Below are 19,342 nucleotides of genomic sequence, written 5' to 3' on the forward strand. Positions count from 1 at the left end.
AATGATGGAAGGAGAGAGTTTAAAAAGCCTCCAGTATTAAACCTGCAGCACAAATTATCAGTGTTTAGCTCTCGTATGTAACTGTGATGTTGAGGTTAGCAGGATTTGCGAGTAAGATTTCTCTGAAATGTATTTGCTGTGCCCCGACTCCTCTACACATATATGTACAACCAGTTTTGAAAGAAGAGTCCTTTTGCTGGTTTTGAACCTGGCTACAACCACCTTTGTTAGATGGCCTCTCTTTAACTCCAGTAGTAGATGACACAGGCTGTCCCTATCCACTTTCTGTGATAATTATGATCTTTTAGTCCTCTATAATTTCACTCAGGTACATTCCAATTTTTCCAGGCTGTCTGAAATTAGTCTGCTCCATAGCTTTTAATATCTCTGTCAACTGTACTAAAAAATTTTCCAGTTCAATTCATCTCCTTTGAAGTTTGAGTATCAGGACTACTCAAAGTATTCAAGGTATTGCTTTCAAGTAAAGGATTTGTACAGTGATGCATTTACATTTTGTGTTTTGTTCTCTTATAAATTCCCAAAGCATACCTTAGTTTTTTTGACTACTGTTGAACTTGGAACTGTTGGTTTTGTGCAAAAACCTGTGCCAGCTGCCAGGTCTCACTACTGAGCAGGAGTGGCCAGCCCAGGGCCCATCTTTCCCCTGTGTGCAAACTTCACATTTTCTGCACTGGATTTAATCCATTTTCTGATTTGGCTGTTGCTTCGTGGGTTATTACTCCTTCTGCTTCCTCTTACCAGAATTCTCTTAGCTCAAGGACATGGACCAAGCCGGTCTGGGAAAGGCCAAAATCTTCTTTAGAAGATATACAACCCTATTTGTCACTTTTGTGAAAAGCTTCATAGGGCAAAGATGCAGTTTCTAGAGGTGACACATCTGACCTCCAACTTGCAACAAAACTTATCTTACTTCCTCCCAAAAGCGCAACACATTTCTAGAGGCATTGCTGCTGTCCACCTGTCTTGAGGCTGACTGTGAAGGTGGTGAACATATCACAAGTGTCACAGATCCAGTTAATGGATCAAGCTTCAATTTGATTTAAAAAACAGTTAAAAACTGGACTGGGAGGTGTTCCCACAGATGAAACATCACAAATCATAATGCCTCAGGGTAAGGGCAGCAAATTTATTTCTTGTTATAGGAGTCCACCTATAGAGTAGTGTCATAGAGGTTGCCTAGATCTGGAATTTTGCCCTTTTAAGAGATGTTTACAAATCTTTCCTCTGGATTAATTCAAACAAAATACTAATAATGCCTTGAGTTCAAGAGACTCAGCTATTTAACATATCAATAAGTTCTTAAAAGCATTTTACTATCAATGAACTTTACATGCATCAATGGACTACCACCCTTGTACACCACCCTCTGTGTGCATTAGAAATTTTTTCCAGTTCTCTATTGGAGTTTGGGAGACTGAGTCCCTTGGAGTATTTTTGTCGTTCGTTGCAGTCTCATTATAAAATGAGAATGAAAATTAAAAAAAAATTACTGTCCACGTTTCAAATGTTCAGCACATAAAACTACAAAAGGAAAAGTGGCAATGCAAAATGCTCATTAACATTTTACACAATTTTGAATACTTTGTACTAAGGACAGAACAGGCACATCTGCTTCTTTTGCTCCCACATGTTATTGGCTCAGAATGGGAAAATGTTCTTTTCATATTCTATGAGGCTTAGGAGGTTATTTTAGTCAACGTTACACAAATTTTCCAATAAACTTCTCCTTCTCTCTCTTCTGGAGCTACTTTGCATGGTTTTCTCTCCATTTTTGATAGCTTACACCTTTTTTAGCTGTTTCTTAAGAGAGGCTATTACATGTTCATCCTTGTAGCAGGCCAATTTTTATTTGATCTGATTTTACTAATTCTGTAAGTTTCATCTACTTTCCATTTATGCTTTTCCTTCTGTACTTCTTTCTCAGTTTTACAAGTCCTTTATTTCATCTTCCTCTTTCTTTCTCTTTCCTCTCCTATACAGACAGACATGTGAGATCTCTGATTATTAACAGCAGTTCATAATTAATTTTAATTACATTATTGTACAAACCTTGTGAGGAAAGCCAGGAAAACTGTAAAGTTGCTTTGCAGTGTGATTGATATATTCTTTTGTAATTAATGATCCCTGAGAATGTAATATAAAATTTGACCTAAAATAACCTAGCAAGGTTTAAGGAGGAGGAGTTTATTTTGTATTATCGCAGTCAGAATGCCCTCAGAAGAACTAACAGATCGAGATGTCTGGGATAATAGCCTTGAATATGTTTCCTGTTTCTTGGTAAAAGCTGAATCATTTCTCTGGGCTTAATCTGCCACTGCAGAAGTCAGCAAAGCACACGAGTCTTATGATGCATTGAGTGCTACAGGCATGTACTTTGTATGTGGTCTGGTGCATTTATGTAGATATGACTCTTGTGTGAAACAGGAATATGGGTTAATGGTGTTACCTTTGAATCATGTATGGAATAGAAAATTTTTGAATGTGTGAATATGTTTCAGTTCATAATGTTGCAACACGCATTTGTTTCTTGATAGAAGAAGAGTCAATGGAAAAGTACTATTGAACTACTAGCTCCTCTGATGTTGTGCTGTAGCTTGATGCAACTGTATCTCTGTTGTACTGCATATACTGGATTCTGACTCAGTAAAATGAAGAGTAATTACAATTTCCATACCATGATGCACAGTAAGTCAATGTCCATTTACACTTCAGTTTTTACACCTAAAACAGTGAAGTTTTCAAACGAAATTGAAAACTGTGGATTTTCCTAGGGAAAACAAAGGCAACAGCAGTTCGAGATGCAGCTTTGAGTTCTGGGCATTGGATTAATGGGAACCTGATGAAGAGCTGACTTCCTGGAGGAGCTGAGGTTGGCAATTGTTGTGAACTGTGTAATAAATTAACAGTGCTATGAGACAGAACAGATCATGATTTAATATTCTCTCTCTTGTAAATTGTGGTATGTTTGGGAACATAAGGTTATTCAATAAAAGAAAGACTTCAAAGGGCATTGTAACTGAATTTCTGAAACATTTTGGTGTGGTCTTTGTGAAGCACACTCCAAAAGAAACATAGGTTTGTGTGGAGCTGTTCCTGGTAACAGGGAAGTGGCTGTAAAAACGGCTCCTCTAAGAAGTTGCTTCAAACTTTCCCCAGCTCTGAGTTAGACTCACTTCTGGGGCTGAGTCAATTAGGCTCCTCCAAGATCACCTTTTAAGAAGTCAGAAGTGGAGAGTTCTTTAATGAATGGTGATGGAAGGAGTTGAAGGAGAGCAAAGAGAGCATGCAAATCCCAGGGTCAGTGAGGGAAGAGAGAAAGAAATGTGCTGGAGCAAAGACTTCCCTGCATCCAGTGGGGAAATTCCAGCTGTACGCCTGCACCCTGTGGAGGGGCGTGGTGAAGCTGAGAGCTGTTGGCAGTTCTTAGAGGACCCCACGCCAGGGGTAGTGACTTTGACTAGAGGAGGCCAAGAACTTGTGTGAAGGTGACGTTGCAGCAGAAGGTGCCTGGATACTGCTGCCACAGAAGAGTCCCACACTTGTGAGTTTGTGAGAAGCAGCTGCAGCCCTTGGGAAGGGCTCATGCCAGAGAGGTTCATTAAAGAACTGTATAATGTGGGAGGAACCTCATATTAGAGCTGGGGAAGAATGCAAGGAGTTATCCTTCTCTGACAAAAAAGAAGTATCAGTGACCATTTGTGAGGGACTGACCACATCCCCCATTCCCTATTCGAGTGGTTGTATATTTCTCACCATCCTGCTTTTTTTTTTTTTTTTTTTCTTTTTTTCTATTCTGTTTCTTGTAGGTAGTATAATAAGCTTTCCTCATTTTCCTCTCTAAGTCGAGCAGTCAAGTCTGTTTTGTCCAGAACATAATTGGCAGTGAGCCCTCCCGCCCCGCCCTTATCTTGATCCACAAGATCCTTGATTATTTTTTTTTCTCTCATCTCAGTGAGGCCTCTGCTATCCTGTGGAAGGTGGCAGTGTATGGGGGCAGTGAGTAAGAGGCTGCATGGTGCTTCATTGCTGGCTGGGCTTGAACTACAACAAAGGATCTGGACATCCTTGCAGTACAGTAGGGATTTACAGATAAGCAGATTAAATTGTCTGTGTCTCTGGAGAGAATTGGTTTAAATGTTTTTATCTTCTCTAACTAAAACTTTACAAAATAAAGCTATGTTTCAGAGAAAAATGGTTTCTGTGTCTTGTCTACATCCTGTGATAAAAGCCATCTGAAAAAATGAATTAAAAATCTATAGAAATCTACTAGGATGTGAGAAAATGACCTTAATAAACTTCAAATTACATAGGTGAGTGATATAACATTTATAGATTTAACAAATATATCAGTTGTCGTGCTGTATCTTATAGGGGCAGACTGATGTTTTCAGGTCTAATGAAGTAAGAGCATTTTGAAGAAATGCTTCTCTTTAAAAGAATAGAGGGTTGTATATGGCATGTGAGGTTTCTAAAACAGGGAGCTACTTGGAGAAAATTCTGGAAAGGTATATGAGAGAAGGAAATGTAAATTAATTTGCTACAGAAGAGCCTTCTATAATAACGTTATGGCATGTCACAGAATCACAGGATCTTAAGGGTTGGAAGAAACCTCAAAAGATCATCTAGTCCAACTCCCCTGCCAGAATAGGACCACCTAAAGAAGGTCAAATAAGAACTCATCCAGGCTAGTTATCTAAGAAGGCCAGTAAGAGTTCAATATTATCTTTAGTTTAACTTGCTTAAAATGTGACATTTATGATATGAAAATTAGACAGGTAGGAAAGACAATTCATAAGTTCTTGGAGCATTGAAAGGCTTGTTTTCACATGAAAGTCATCAGATCCATGGAATGTCAGCTTTCCTAAAAATGCAGTCTGTATTAAGAATCCAAAGTTAACGTTTCAAAAAGAATGTAACTAAACACTGTAACTTAATGCATATCTTTTAAACTCAGGAAGGTGTGGAATTATCTTTTAAAGTCAGATACTAAGCTTTGCAATAGGCTGCTGTTAACCACCTATGCACTAGTGGTGCATAAATATTTGAGAAGTAATTCTGTTCTTGAAGGAAGCAAGATTTTTCCTCTAGTTAATCCAGGATATAAAGTTTTAAAATACTTATTTCTCTGCTGAATACTTGAGGATTGAAATTTATTATATGAGAGTCCTTTAATTCTCTTAGGCTGTGTTTAGAAACTAAGGCAAACAATCAGGGAAGCAACTAAGCAGGAATAAAGTTCTTTATAATGACTAGTGGTAGGACATTTGTGTATGCAATATATCAGTTCTGGAATAGAATTCTTAATTCAACAGGTATTTAACACTTACATGAATTTGCAATATTGTAGAGCCCTCTGCAAATCATGTAGTAAGTATTGCATTAAAAAAGTGCTCTGATACAAGGAGAATGAGTTACTTATAAATGAAAATTGAAGTGAACTGCAATACCTGCAGACTTTTTTGCCATGATGTGGTATGTACACTAGTATTAACATGGTACAATATCAAGGGAACAGTATCAACATGACATCTACTCTACTCTTTTTGAGAGAACGTTTAATGTTATTTTATGGCAGCTCTACAGAAGTGGAGTTGTGATGGTTTAACACAATCTCAACTGAGTACTGCAGTACTGCTGGTACTGCTCTGAGAAAGATCTTCTAAGCTACAGCTTTAGAATATGTCAGCAAGTAAAGCAGGGAAAGGACACAGCTCAGTGCTATATATTCAAAGAAGAGGATACAAATCCTCTTTTGACATTCTGGTGAGTAGACATGATGTCCATGCTGGTTTAAGGGTAGTCTTTGACACAAGACCAGGTAAAACATCCTCCCAGCACAGCTGTTTGATGTCTTGCAATGGTATCATTCCTGAGGGTACTCTTGGCACAGTTACTGACTATTGGTGAGCTGCTCATTGCTGCAGGATGGAGAAAGGTATAAAGAGTCCTCATCAGGTGAGTTGTACAGAAAAGAGATGGTCATTATAGAATCACAGAATCATAGAATGGTAGGGGTTGGAAGGGACCTTTAGAGATCATCCAGTCAAACCCCTCTGCACAAGCAGGTCTACCTAGATCAGATCACACAGGTCCAGGTGGGTTTGAAGACCTCCAAGCAAGGAGAATCCACATCTTCCCTGGGCAGTGTGTGCCAGGGCTCTCTCACCCCCACAGTGAAATAGTTTTTCTCATATTTAAATGGAATTTGATATGTTCCAGCTTCATTCCATTACCCCTTGTCCTGTTGCTAGATGCAATAGAAAAAAGAGATGCCTCAACCTCCTGACACCCATTATTTAGATATTTGTAATTATTAACAAGATCCCCCCTAAGTCTCCTTTTCTCTAGACTAAACAGCCCCAGTTCACACAGCCTTTCCTCATAAGGAAGATGCTCCAGTCCTCTGATCATCTTGGTGGCCCTGCACTGGACTACTCTCCAGCACTTCCCTGTCACTCTTGAGCTGAGGAGCCCAGAACTGGACACCGGACTCCAGATGAGGCCTCACCAGGGCAGAGTAGAGGGGGAGAAGAACCTCCCTTGACCTACTGGCCACACTCTTCTTGATGCATCCCAGGATCCCATTGGCCTTCTTGCCCACGAAGGCACATTGCTGGCTCATGTTCAGTTTATTATCAACCAGGACTCCCAAGTCTCTCTCTGCAGAGCTGCTCTCCAGTGGGTCAATCTCCAGCCTGTACTGGTGCATGGGGTTGTTCCTTCCCAGATGCAGGACTCTGCACTTGTCCTTGTTGAATCTCATGAAGTTCCTCTCTGCCCAACTTTCAAGCCAGTTGAGATCCTGCTGAATGGCAGCACAGCCTTCTGGGGAATCAGCCAGTCCTCCCAGTTTGGTGTCATCAGTGAACTTACTGAGGGTACACTCTGTCCCCTCATCCAGGTCACTGATCAAGATGTTGAACAAGACGCCCCAGAACCCATCCCTGTGGAACTCCACTGGCCACAGGCCTCCAACTCAATTCTGTGCCATTGATCACCACCCTCTGGGCTCTGTCATTCAGCCAGCTCTCGATCCACCTCACTGTCCACTCATCCAAGCCACACTGCCTGAGCTTTCTGATGAGGACATTATGGGAGATAATGTCAAAAGCCTTGCTGAAGTCAAGGTAGATGACATCCACTGCTCTCCCCTCATCTAGCCAGCCAGTTATGCACTCATAGAAGGCTCTCATGTTGGTCAAGCAGGATTTCCCCTTGGTGAATGCATGTTGACTCCCCCTGGCAACCATCTTTTCCATCATATGTTTAGTGACGACACTCAGGATGAGGTGTTCCATCACCTTTCCAGGGATGGAGGTGAGGCTGATCAGCCTGTAGTTTCCAGAGTCATCCTTCTTGTCCTTTTTAAAGACTGGAGTGACATTGGCCTTTCTGCACTCCTCAGGTATCTCACCTGTCCTCCATGATTCTTTGAAAATGATGGAGAGTGGCTTAACAACCACATTAGCCAGCTCCCTCAGCACTCTGGGATGCATCCCATCAGGACACTCACTTGTGACATTGACTTGTGAGTGTTAAGCTTGGCCAATAAGTCTTTAACCTCTTCCTCTTCTACCTAGCGCAAGTCCTCTGCTGTCCTGGCCATCCTGTTATCCTTACTGGACTGGGCTTCCGGAGGGCCAGTCTTGGCTGTAAAGACTGAAGCAAAGAAGGCATTCAGTACTTCGTCCTTCTCTGCATCCTTGGGCACCAGGGCACCCTCTGTGTTCAGCAGTGGGCCCACATTCCCCTGCATCTTCCTTTTGCTGAAGTACCTGAAAAACCTCTTCTTTAACTTCCCTGGCTAAATTTAATTCTAGAAGGGCTCTAGCCTTCCTAGCTGCACCCCTGCATGCCCTGGCAATGTTACTCTACTCTTCCCAAGAAGCCAGCCCCTGTTTCCACCTCTCATAGATGGCTGCTTTCTGCCTGAGTTGTCACAGCAGATCCTGGCTCATCCACGGAAGCCTCCTGCCTCTTTTTCCTGCTTTCCTAAATGTGGGGACACATTGATCCTGGGCTTGGAGGAAGTGGTGCTTGAAGATCAACCAGCTCTCTTGGGCACTTTACCATCTAGGATCTTATCCTGTGAGATGGGAGGTTGAAGTCCCCCATGAGAACCAGGGATTGAGATTGTGAGGCAGCTATCAGCTGTTCAAAGAAGGCCTCATCCACTTCCTCTTCCTGATCAGGTGGCCTGTAACAAGCTCCTACAACAGTATCACTTACCTTACCCTGCCCCTTAATTTTCACCCACAAGCACTCGACCTGCCCCTCATCCCCACTCAAGCAGAGCTCAATGCACATTAATTGCTCCTTCACATAGAGAGCAACTCCCCCTCCTCACCTTGTTGGCCTTTCCTGTTGGTTCTTTCCTGAACAATATATAGCTCTCCATGGCTGTGCTCCAGTTATGTGAGCACTCCCACCACGTCTCTGTAACCGCAATGAGGTCGTAGCCCTGCATCTGTACCCACATCTCTGGTTCCTTCTGCATATTGCTCAGGATGTACATGTTGGTGTACAGGCAAAGAAGGGGCTTACCCAAACACACAAGTTTCCCTGGACGGGCCCTACTTTTTTTTTTAACCAGGGTCCAAGGCATATTGGATTCACTGGAGGCCCGTACCTGATTGTGGAAGAGTCTTGTCGATCTCCACCTCTGCCCCTATAACACTACAGAGTCTACTAATGGTTTCCTGCAGCTCTTTCACCTGACACTGCAGCTCTTAAACTTAGGGCCACCTAGGACACCTACTTACCTCAGCAGCATATGTCAGATGCATGTAGTCAGATGCTGTTCTTTGAATAGTCCTCCTGAGTTGCCTGCCCCTTTTTCCAAAGGTCATCAACTCTCTTGTTCTCCCCTGACTTCAGGCCAAAGCTCTCTGTCCAGTCAGGCTGCTCTTCCCTGCTGGCTTGTCTCTCTTCACAGGGAGACAGTCTACTTCTGCACCTTGAAGATTTCCTTCTTGAAGAAAGTTCCCCCTTCCCAGAGCCTTTTGCCCTTCAGAACTGCCTCACGAGGACCTCTCTCAGCCAAACTCCACCTCACCAGGCCCAAGCCTTCCCTCCCCAGGTCCAAGGTGGCAGTTCTGCTGATCCCCCTTCTTACGTGTGACAGGATTAAAAAAGTTATCATTTCATGCCCAAGATGGCTGCCAGCCATCACATCACCCACAGGTGCTTTGCTGTCCACCAGCAACAGATTGAGTACAACGCCTTCCTGGTGTCTCTCAACAGCTGTGTCAGGACATGATCTCCCACGTACTCCAGGAACCTCCTAGACACACCTTTCCTCTATCTGTCTGGGACTCTAGGGAAGCCATGCCAAGGAGTTTCAAATGTGCATGTGTGATAAAAGGTGGAGTGGCCCAAGAATGGTTCACTTTTGCTGTGCATCTCTGTGCACATGGAACGGCTCCCTTGGTGCTGGCCTTTGAGCCTCTAGGTATGACAATGCTCTTAGAGCCTTTGTGGCACTGATGGTGCAGGGTAATTCTGTCTATCCCTTCCGTAGGGCGGGGACTCTCCATGGCAGGGACTCTATGTCCATGGATCTAAAGATCCATGTTCTAAAAGAGACTATTTCTGCACAGTGATGAGAAGGCACATGTTGAGAGGTGCCTGGTGCTGTAGGACACTCCTCCCTCCTTCGCCTGCCCTTGCTGTGCCTGCAGCTCTCAAGCTGCTGCTCTGCATTGGCTTGTGACCAAGTCTGCACCACAGGCAGAGCATCCAGAGCCCCATTCCATATTTGTGATGCCTGTTCCTTGGGCAGAGGGCTCACTGCTCAGAGACTGCAAGGTACATCTTCCCAGGGCTCCCCCTGGAGCCCCACTCTTGGACTCTGTTGGTGTGTCCCAAGTACATCTGATGCAGCATGCCCTGCCAAGCAGAGCCCCTCTGAGCAGGCTGCCCAGGGCTGTGCTGACTTGCGAAGGCTAGAGACTCCACAACCTCCCTGGGGCGCCCATGTGAGTGTCAGAGCATCCTCAAAGTCAGGGTGGGCTTTCATGTGTCCTGGTGGAATTTCATGGTTCTCCCTTGGTGCCCATCGGTTCTTGTCCTGTCATTGGTCCCTACTGCAGAAAGTCTGGCTCCCTTGCCCTCATTCTCTCCCATCTGGCATAAATACACACAGAGGCATCTTACCCTTCAAAGGGAAGCAGAGCAGAAAAATGGAAAAGATGGGAAAGGGGGTCTGGAAAAGCATTCTGTTTTGGTGCTACTTCCCTACCTCAAAGTGCTGCCCCACTGACTGCATCTAAGCAGGCAGGAACCTGCTACCTGCCCACATTCCCTAAGGAAGTGTTGCAGAGACACTCACAGACAGAGGGTTGGTTAAAACAAGCTGATTTATTGACATCTTTCCATTGCAAACAGGTCCTGGAGAGAAACAACTCTTTCCAACAGGATGGAGTTCTGATAATAGATGGGGTCAACACAAAAGACACAGGCACCAAGTCCAAAGAAAACAGGCTGATTTTTATTTATGTCAAAAACACTAAGATAACAAGTGAAATAATGCAACAAATTTAGTAAAGCAACCTCACCTGTCCTCCATGGTTGTTCAAAATGATGGAGAGAGGCTTAGCAATCACATCAGCCAGCTCCCTCAGCACTCTCGGATGCATCCCATCAGGACCCATTGACTTATCAGTGATAAGCTTGGCCAACAGGTCTTCCTCTTCCTCTTCCTCTTCCTCTTCCTCTTCCTCTTCCTCTTCCTCTTCCTCTTCCTCTTCCTCTTCCTCTTCCTCTTCCTCTTCCTCTTCCTCTTCCTCTTCCTCTTCCCCTCAGGGCAAGTCCCCTGTTGTCCAGGCCATCCTACTGTCCGTGCCAGACTGGGCTTCCATATGGCCAGTCTTGGCTGTAAAGACTGAAGTAAAGAAGCCATTCAGTCATCCAGCCTTCTCTGCATCCTCGGGCACCAGGGCACCCTCTGTGTTCAGCAGTGGGCCCACTCTCCCCCTAATCTTCCTTTTGCTGCTGATGTACTTGAAAAACTCCTTCTTGTTTTCCTTAAATTTCCTGGCTAAATTTAATTGTAGAAGGGTTTTAGCCTTCCTGGTTGCACCCCTGTGTGCTCTGGCAAAGTTCTTATACTCTTGCCAAGAAATCAGGTTCTATTTCCACCTCTCATAGATGGCTGCTTTCTGCCTGAGTTGTCCCAGCAGATCCTTGCTCATCCATGGAGGCCTCCTGCCTCCTTTTCCTGCTTTCCTACATGTGGGGATACATTAATCCTGGGCTTGAAGATCAACCGGCTCTCTTGGGCACTTCTACCTTTTCATCTCTTATCACATGAGATCCCTCCAAGCAGGTCTTTGAAGTCACCTCACCTGAAGTCTAGGGTTATGGTCTTGTTCTGTGTCCTGTGTCTTCCACACCGGATTTGAACTCTGCCATCTCATGGTCACTGCAGCTGAGGTTGCCTCTAACCTTCACACCCCCAACCAGACCCTCTCTGTTCGTCAGTACCAGGCCCAGCAGCACACCCCTCCTTGTTGGTTCCTCGATCATCTGCTACAGGAAGTTGTCGTCAGCAATCTGTAGGAACCTCCTGGACTGCGTGTGCTTGGCTGTGTGGCCATCCCAGCAAATATCAGGGTGGTTGAAGTCCCCCATGAGGACCAGCAACTGTGTTTGTGAGGCAGCTCTCAACTCATCCACTTCCTCCTCCTGATCAGGTGGCCTGTAAAAACTCCCACAACAATATCACTTACCTTACCCTGTCGCTTAATTTTCACCCACAAGCACTCAACCTGCCCCTCATCCCCACCCAGGCAGAGCTCAAAGCACATTGTCCTGGTTTAGCCAGGAGCAGCTTTTGGCTTGGTAACAGGGGGAGCGGGTTGCAGTGAAGACCCTCCCCCGGCTCCTAGGTTCAGACCCACCTCCGGCCCGGCTGGGCCAATCTGGCGCCTCTGCGATCACTATTTAGGGGACGGGAATTTGAAATGCGAGATGGAGGTGGAGAGTGATACAAGATGGAGGTCACCACGCGGACCCTTCAGCCAGAGAAGGAGGAAGGAACGAGAAGCAGTAGACCGGAGACCCCTCTGCAAGCCGTGGCGAGAATACAAGCTGTGCCCCTGAAACCTATGGAGATTCGTGGCAGGACTGAGAGCCACCAACAGCTCCGTGTGGGTGAGCCCGGACGGGCGGGGGACTGTGTGGGGAGACAGCCATGGCCCAGGCCGTGCTGGAGAGCCTGCAGGCCGCAGAGCAGCCCCACACGAGAGGCAGAGAGGAGCTGCAGCCTTTGGAATAAGTGGGCATCGGAGCAGCCCGTGCAAGTCTGCCATGCTTGTGAGTTACCCCACGGACTTGCAGGGAGGACTGGTGTGGAGTTCACCCGTCCTGAGGAGGGACAAACGGCAGAAGCTCTCGGAAACCGACTGACTGAACCCCCCACTGCCTGCCCCCCCGAACCGTTCAGGGGGGGGCAAGGTAAAAACACCGGGATCAGGGCTCTGAACCCGGGAAGAGGGGAGGGGTGGCAAGAAGGTGTTCTTAAAAAGGCTGGTTGGACTCTCCATTGATGTATTACTCTGGGTTGTTTCATTTTGGTTATGTTTTGGTTGATTTTGCATTAAATTATTTTCTGTTTTCTTCCCCAAAACCGAGTAGCCTGGTCTGTTTTGTCCTGAACCTTAAGCGGCAATTAAGCCCTCCCTGCCCTCGAGCAATCCTCAGCCTCTTCGGTACTCGAGGCTAATCGTGGCCTTTGTTCCCTGATGGGCCTAAACCACGACACACATTAATTGCTCTCTCACATAGAAAACAGCTCCACCTCCATGCCTTGTCAGTCTGTCTGTCCTGAACAATCCATAGCCCTCCATGGCTGTGCTCCAGCCACGGCAGCTGTCCCACCATGTATCTGTGACCGCAATGAGGTCGTAGCCCTGCATCCACACCCACATCTCCAGTTCCTCCTGCTTATTCCCCAGGCTGTGTGCATTGGCGTAGAGGTAGCGCAGGGGCTTGCTCAAACACACAAGTTTCCCTGGATGGATACAGGAGAATCCTCCCCAGTTTGGCTCAGGGTGGTCAGCCTTCTGCATCTCAACATGGTGTGTAGATAAGGGGCACTTATCATTGCATTCCCTGCCTTGTCCTGTTTCCCTGCTGTACAAGATAGCTTGTTCTATGTTACTTCTCCTTCCACCTCGCAAGTCCTTTAGTTTAAAGCCATCTTGATCAAGTTGCCTAGCCTGTTCCCACATATTCCAGTGCCCTTATGAAAGAGATTAATTCCATTCTTTCCTATCAAACTGTAGTCTGCAAAAAAGCATCCATTGTCATAAAACCCAAAACTGGAGACTATCATGGTGCTTTGTTGCTGGCTGAGCAAAACCACGACAGATGGTGTATGATTTGAAATGCTGAAAAAGTGTTTTTGATGAATGAAAATGCAATTTCAGACCTGAGAAGATTTTCACAATTTTACAGGGTATATTCAGAGAAAATATTTTATCAACAGCACTGATGATCAAGTCTGATGGAAATTAAAGGCTTTATTATGTTTTCACTAAAGAATATAAAATTTTATTTGATTTCTATAAGGGCAGGACACATCTTTAACTGTTTTTACAATGAACACTGCAGAACATGTTAGCTGTGTGCTTTTGCTCTTCAAATTTGTGCTAAATTGAATACTTTAACTGTAGAAGTATTTATCAAATAATTGTTGTATTTGTTACATTTCAAATTATTTAACAATTTTCCAATACCCTTCTAGCTTTTGTAAGTTAAAATATTCCTAGTGAGGCATCCTTTATGTCTTCATCTAGTTTTATGAGTGAGTAATTTCCAGCTCTACACATAGAGGCTTTTTAGCTTTCAATCTGTCTTCACTTTGTGTGTGGAGGTGACATCAATAAATACATAGTTTATCAGAGGTAGAGTTCTCTAGTAAGCCTTTCTCACCTGAAATCTATGGCTGTCGAGCTCTCTGTAGATATTATGCTCTTTGTTTAGTCTCAGTGAAATGACATCTTATTCAATCTTAGAGACTCATTTATGGAACAGTAGGAAATGCATCCTCTGTCTCGTTTTTTATACTGAAGTAGTTGATGTGAAAATCTAATCTTCAGGATGCAATTTATTGTAAAAGTTAAAAGAGATAATTAGATTTCAACTCCCCTTCTACCCTTGATCTGTTTGGTCAGTTTGGCAAAAACTGTCTTAATGCCTAGGTGATTGATGAATGTAATGCCACATGAATTTTACTTACTGTGTCCTTTGCATGTTTTACTGTTTACATGGAGGCATTTTCCAAGCCCAATAAGTGTATATTAGATGTCTGTATAAGAGCATTTCTTCCATGTTTTCAACAAATGATGCTAATGGTCTTTTTTGCTAAGGTCTGTCTTAAAACAAAATACCTTCACCTGCTGCACAGGAGGGCTAGTTCAATCCCTGAAACTTCTTGGGATGCCATGTAGAGAAGCGATAAGAGTCAGTGTCCCTATTACTTGTGTATCACACCTTTTTGGTGTGCTCCACTAAAGAAAGTACACAAGACCTTGTGCTGAGATCTCTTGAGTCATATATATCAGTAGAAAGACTCAAGTACTTTCAATGTCAAGACACATTCAGTGAACATGTCTACAGAATAATGGTATGGATTTTTTTAATAGATGGCTCCCTAAGAGAGTTGTACTGTTTTTGTAGTAGTCTGTAAGTCTTCAGAGGGAAAACATTTGTAAAGGTATTTCTCCTCCATTTTGACCTGAATAATTTTTTTTCTTCATATCAGAGAAGGTGTGTGCCCACGATGAAAACAGCAGTGGGTCAGCACAGAAGGAGATATCACCTTATGATATCATCCTTTGCCTTCAATCTGGAACAAACCACTAGTTCTTCTCTCTAACAGACGTCAGAGAGTAAATTAAAAAAAAAAAAAAAAACCAAAAAAAACCAAAAAAAGAGAAACAACACAAAGCCCAACAAACTCTACACAAAGAAATCTTAGGTACTGAAGAGAAAAATATGTTCTTGTGGTTGTGAACTGTTAAGCATGAACAGCTTTTCGGGTCACATAGCCAAGGACAAATTGCTTAAAACAGCTAACAAGCAAGCAAAACTCACAGCAAAAATCTCCAGTTTGTTTCCTCTTCCTTTTCTGTTGGGTTGAGATTAAACTTCACTTTCTACTTATTGAGAAACTTTTATGTATTACAGCCATCCTAGCACCATTAAGTGCTCAACCTGAATATGTAGTACATTTCAAAAGTGTCTGCTACATATTTTCTATTTTATCTCCTGTAACTCTGTTGCAATAAGCCTATAAAAGGTGTCACTTGTTCATTCACAGAAGAGCATTTCTAAAACTTGTTGGAGTTTCTTCACACAAGGAGCAAGCAGTCAAGACTAGCTAACAATGAAGGAAATCACTCTGTTTGGGAAATTGTGAACCACTACTGGCTGACATGCCTAGCAGAAGGATGTTTTTCACTCAAATTACAAAGATTTCTCAAGCCTCCAGTTGTTATGGAAGATAAAGAATCAGAAGTTTTTTCCTGAAGATTTCTCTTCAAACAAATGGTACCTGAACTGATAAACTGAAGCATAGATCTGTTTTGTTTCATCTTCCTCTTTTTACTGAGGGAAAGGTTTCTCTGGGGTCTGTGAGGGGTGTGCTACAGCAGCACTGCAAACCCCTGAGTGGGCCTGTGCTCAAGCTGATGAATCCTTGTAGCTGTTGTGCTACTACTTTGTTATCTTGCTACCTGCTTTCTGACCTCTGCACAATTATCCACCACAGGGTGTAGGCCTGTGCATAATTTTCTAGTGCTCTTCCAGCAGCCTGCATTCATTTCTTGGCTACTGTTTCACTGAGGTCATTTTATTCAACATTTGTATGATATTAGCAAAATGCCCTTCTGACTGCAGAGCAATGGGTTGCTATCATAGTAGAAACATTTTTGATAGGCAGAAAGAGACACAAAAGATTTCAAGTTTGCTTTAAATTCATTTCTTATTTATAGAACAGTGACTTGAAATTACTGGTCCTGATCTGTGTGAGTGCTTCTAACCTTCATGTTAATTTTTCTTTTATTCTACTACTGGAGTAACTTACAAATAGTTTCACTATTTTACCTTTCTCATGTAGATCAGGCTGTATGCAGTTTAAGGACCCACAGGCAGGCTTGACAGACTCATGACAGGCCTCTGCTACAGGTGGAACCAGTTTTGCTGGTCCTTGAAGGGAAGCAAGATGGAGAAAACCACACCATTTGAAGCTGTAATTCAATAATGCACTGAATTTCTGGTTAGAGATTAGCAATGAATGTGTTCTCACCAGTTACCTAATAATCAGGGTTACTGCTCTAATATATCTCTTTGCTGATGAACGTGATTTAGGAAAAAGCCTTTATTGCTTGTTTAAGACTTTCTGAGCTTTTCCCTGTCCTGCTATCAATCTTGACTGTCTCAAGGTGGCCTGCTTTTTTTACCTATTAGCGATTAAAAAAAAAAAAAAATTGTTATTCCTGTGATTATATTGAAACTAATGTTTTGGTTTTTTGTTACTAAGATTTTGGCAGATCAAGCAGGCTGCAGTCTCTGGCTTTTATGCCTATTTAAAGCTCTTTATTTGGAAAAACTCTAGATTGCCATGCTTTACTTCTTCCTATCCTTTTTCCATTAATATTTTGTTTATCAAACTCAGTAAGGTTTATTTCAGCTAATGGTCTTCATCATTGCTTTAGACTTACGGCTAAGAGCATGCAGATATCTAAAGAGTAAAACATGCAGTGCATAAGAAGCAGCACCTTGTTAAAGGCCTTCCCCAGCTGTAACCAACTTTTGCAGCAGTTGTTCTCTCAGGATTATCCACACAGAGTGAGTTTGAGGCTCTAACATAAAGACATGACCAAAGGGAGGGCATAGTGGGTTTTATTCTCTAGCAATTGTCTTAACTGCAACTGGTCACATCGTACACAGAAGATGTAACATAAAGCTGTCCTTGCAGTCTATATGCTCTGCTCTATGTGTTGCAACAACATCTGACTGAGGCACCTTGGCACAAGGAACTCCAGAGTGTGACAGTTTTTGTTAGAGAAGATGTCATGGTTTAGTAAGGAGCAGCTTTTGCTTGGTAACCGGTGGAGAAGGTTGCAGTGAAGTCCTGGTAAAGAGTTCTTAATCATCTTGGTGACCCTGCACTGAACTCTTTCCAGCAGCTCCCTGTCATTCTTGAACGGAGAGGCCCCAAACTGGACACAATATTACAGATGCAGTCTCATGAGGGCAGAGTAGAGCGGGAGGAGAACCACCCTCCTGCTAATACACTCCAGGATACCATTGACCTTTTTGGACACGAGGGTACATTGCTGGCTCATGTTCATCCTTCTGTCCACCAAGACCTCCATGTCCCTTTCCCCTACATTACTATCTAACAGTTCATTCCCCAGCCTGTACAGGTACATGAGATTCTTCTTTCCCAGACGCAAGACTCTACACTTGCCTTTGTTGAATTTCACTAGTTATCTCCCTGCCCAACCTTCCAGTCTGTCCAGGTCTCGTTGAAAGGCAGCACAGCCTTCTGGTGTGTTAGCCACCCCCCTCAGTTTAGTATCATCAGCAAACTTGCTGACAGTGCTTTCTGTTCCCTCAACATGGTCATTGATGAATATATTGAACAGCACTGGTCCCAGCACCGACCCCTGAGCGACTCCACTAGACACAGGCCTTCAGCTAGACTCTTCCTCATTGATCAAAACTATCAACCCTGCCTTCTTCCCTTCAACCATTGAACAATCCACCTCACTGCCTGATCATCCAGCCCACACTTTCTCAGTTTTGCTGTGAGGGTGTTGTGGGAGATGGTGTCAAATACTTTACTGAAATCAAGATAAACCACATCTACTGCACTACCACCATCTATCTACCTGATTATATCTTCATAAAAGGCTACCAAGTTGAAGGGTCTGGCCCTTTTCATTAAATAAAAACAACAACAAAAATTTAGTTTAAGTCAAGAGATGAACCCTGTGCCCATAAGGATATCTAACAATGTGTGTGCAGTTGTCTATAAGCTCAGAAACTGGCGCTAGGAGTCAGTCAGCTATGGACTGGATTTTCCACAGGTGAGCACAACTTAAATGTCACTTTGTAAGGTATTTTAGTGTGGTACCATTGGAAAGCTCTGAAATGTGGTGAGCAAAAATAGGTGCTAGTTTGTGAAAGCTGAAGGGTGTATTAGGTTTCTTCAGATCCAGTAGATGGTTCCAATTTTAGTATATGTGTGAATTTCAACAGCTCAGATACTAAAATTGGTATGATACAGAGATTAACATGACCCCTGTGCAAGAATGAAAGAGAAATTCATGAAGTTCTACATATTTTTTTCAATACACCATGAAACTCTTAATCTGAGGGGTTCTAGCTCCATGTTGGATGACAAAAAAGATTGCCATAGTTTAACTGGAGCCAGGAGCTAAGCGCCACACAGCCACTTGCTTGTTTGTTCCCCTCCCAGTGGGATGAGAAGAATTGAAAATAAAAAAAAAAAGAGTAAAACTTGTTGGTTTGGATAAGAACAGTTTAAAAACTAAAATGAAACAAAATATAGTAATAACAAAAATATATTATATTGTTTTGTAAAGGTCCTTTAGTTCTGTTTTTTCCAAACAAGCACATCCTCTGGAGTTGCTGTTTCTGGTAGTTGATGCAGTTGTACTAAAGATTCCTAAAAAGAGCCAATGATTTATCATAAATAGGGAGGTGTAAAGTATGTGGTAATGATGGTCTGTCATCACATAGAAATGCAAATAAAAACATTATGTAGGAGGTACTCTAAATTCTTTTTGACATCATAATTGCATTCTTCTGACATGCAGTCCTGGTAAGTGGCCAAGTACTCCAAACAGACTTCCATTTTTCAGCTGAAGTACCATGATTAAGACAAATGGAGGACTGGACTTAGAGATGCATCACTGTGTAGACATGGGACACCCTACCCGCTAAGGGATGGATGTTTCCAGACAGTGGCACTACAGCAGCCACTCTGTAAAGCTAGGTCTGTAAGTCTGAACAGTTTCATCTCTCATGAAACTCTCAGGAGTTTTAAGCCATGGAGGAAACAAAATGATCTAAAGACACTGCTGAGGTTATTTCCTGCTGGCCCTTTTTCAGCTAGTCACTTGGATGTTCTTTTCAAGTGAAATGTCCACTATACCCTCTGCTTCACTGCAAATCTCTCTATTGTTTGAAGCCTGAATAGCAGGGTTATGTATGGATTGGCTCCTGAGAGGGTTTTTTTGGGGAATGTCTAGGATGTGAAAATAGAAATGACTGAGGTATAACA

General features: G+C 43.3%; 1 pseudogene; it reads left to right on the forward strand.

Annotated features, from left to right (window-relative positions):
* Positions 1–18,282: 18,282 nt before the first annotated feature.
* Positions 18,283–18,382, forward strand: LOC133628989 (U6 spliceosomal RNA; annotated as a pseudogene).
* Positions 18,383–19,342: the final 960 nt, after the last annotated feature.

The sequence above is a fragment of the Colius striatus genome, chromosome Z, assembly GCF_028858725.1.
Source record: "Colius striatus isolate bColStr4 chromosome Z, bColStr4.1.hap1, whole genome shotgun sequence".
In the NCBI taxonomy this organism is placed as follows: domain Eukaryota; kingdom Metazoa; phylum Chordata; class Aves; order Coliiformes; family Coliidae; genus Colius; species Colius striatus.